Raw genomic sequence first — 2500 nt, forward strand, 5'->3', positions numbered from 1 at the left:
TCCCTCTCTCTCCATCCTTCCCTCTCTCCCTTTCCCTAGATCCCTTCCTCCCTCCCTCCCTACTCCTCCCTCTCTTCCTCTCAAGTCCTTCTCTTCTGTTGCCAAAGTATAAATCTTGAGACATCCCAGAGACAACAGACCTCGTAGGAAGACGCCCTTCTCTCTGTCTAGAATGTATCCAGAATCTTTCGGTCTGATGCCATCTGCCTTCCTCCCTTCAAAACTTCTTTTTGGGTATTTGTTTGTTTGTTTGTTTACTTATTTGTTTGCTTGATTGTTTGTTTGTTTGCCTTCCGCCTCTCAGAACTTTTCAGATTCACTTGTATTCATGTCGAATCTCTCAACGTCTTTTTTTTTCTTCTTTTTTTACCTTCTTTTGAATGCGCTGCACTTTTAGGTGTTCTGTTTTTCTTTTTTTTCTTCTTTTTCTGTTTCTTTCTTTCTTTACTTGTTTTCTCTGTTTTTGTCTTTTCTTTTCAAAGGTGAATGAGTGAGATGTTTTTATGGCAGAAGTAAATGATGATAATGGTATAAAAAAAAATATTGAAGTAGAAAATTTACAAAAAAAAGTAATAATCTAAATCGATAAGAAATATGAGGGAATATATGGTAAAAAAAAATATATATATATAGTTAAAATATACGGAAATAATGTTAGAGTAACAAAAAAAAAATAAAGAAATGAATAGAATAGTTATGAAGAATAGTTACAGTTGAAAGACTTGGGCTCAAAGAGACATTCTAATATTCTGTTGATTTTCCATAATACTTCAAGTGGAAAATACATCAAAAGGAGGCAGCACATAAAGAGTTAGACAAAGACAAGAGTTTGTTTATAGGTTAAATTGTGCACAGAGAAATTGCCGCATAAACTTTAGTGCACGAAGCAATGAAGAAAAAATACAATAACATTTTTAAAAATAAAAGTAAGAGGGAGGGAGGGAGAAGGAAAGAGAGAGGGTGAAAGGAAGAGAGAGAGAGGGGGGGGGGGAAAGAGAGAGGGAAAGAGAGGGCGAGAGAGAGAGAGAGAGTGAGAGAGAGAGAGAGAGAGAGAGAGAGAGAGAGAGAGAGAGAGAGAGAGAGAGAGAGAGAGAGAGAGAGAGATGAAGGGAGGGAAAGAGACAGACAGACAGAGAGAAAGGGAGCGAGAGAGAGAGACAGAGAGACAGAGAGAGAGAAAGAAAGAGAAACAGAGAGAGAGAGCGAGAGAGAGAGAGAGAGAGAGGAAGGGAGGGAGGGAGGAAGGGAAAGAGACAGACAGAGAGAGAGAGAGAGAAAGAGAGAGAGGATGAAAGAAAGAGAAAGAGAGTTAAGCGAAAAAAGGTGGATAGAAAGAGATAGAGAAAAAGAAGACGATATCAAAAAAACCTTACCTCGAGTTTTCCTCCGAATCATACAGACAGACAAAGCCACAAGGCCCTCCCCCCCACCCCCCCACCCCCACCCCACCCCGGCCCGTGACCTGAGAGAGACGAATCTATAGCAAAGAAAAAAAAAAGGTCAACTCCTCCCCTATTTCTTCGACTCCCCCCCCCCCCCCCCCGAGCCGTCGGCAGGAGAGCAAGCGAAATGAAAAGGTGCTGAAATATGTGGAATTTACGCAGACTGGGACCGGGGACGCCGTGCAGAAAATTGCACTGGCAAACACGATGACTGAAGATGCGAGATGTGACGAGACGCGAGACGACCTGAGAGCGAGAGGCGACGAGAAACGAGACGACCTAGGGCTTGGAGGTCAGGCTGGGAGCGACGCGCCGGAGGACACCTGCTGCCAGGCCTCGTTCTCGACGTCGGGAGAAGGACAAAGGATTCTAGAATAATGGAACGTAATATTTGTGTGGGTGGGTGTACATGCGCTCATGCCGTATGTGTATGTGTTTGTTTGTGTGCGTGTGTGTTTGTTTATATGTATGTATGTATGTGTGATATTTGTGTGGGTGGGTGTACACGCGCTCATACCTTATGTGTGTGTTTGTTTGTGTTTGTTTATATGTATGTGTGTGTGTTTGTGTTTGTTTATATGTATGTGTGTGTGTGTTTGTATACCGTATGTGTATGTGTTTGTGTTTGTTTATATGTATGTGTGTGTGTGTGATATTTGTGTGGGTGGGTGTACACGCACTCATACCGTATGTGTGTGTGTGTGTTTGTGTTTGTTTATATGTATGTGTGTGTGTGTGCGTGTGTGTATGTTAATTACTGCGAATATATTACCCTTTATTCGGACAGGTAAACATATTCCCTTCAATCCAGAAAGTACCTGATTTTAAAAGTTTTTATTATTAATGTTAATTATTATTACTTCTTCATTACAACTACAACTAGCCATATTATTACTTTCCTCTTCCCCTGACATGACCACCACCCCTATTATTGCCACCTGGAATGTCACTGTCACTACAACTGTACTTTTTGTCTCATTCTTGCCTATCTAGTTCTACTATTATAGTTAATTTCATCCCCCCTATTACTATCGGCTCCTATAAAGTCATCACCAAAA

The sequence above is a fragment of the Penaeus vannamei genome, chromosome 25 (genome assembly GCF_042767895.1).
Source record: "Penaeus vannamei isolate JL-2024 chromosome 25, ASM4276789v1, whole genome shotgun sequence".
Classification (NCBI taxonomy): domain Eukaryota; kingdom Metazoa; phylum Arthropoda; class Malacostraca; order Decapoda; family Penaeidae; genus Penaeus; species Penaeus vannamei.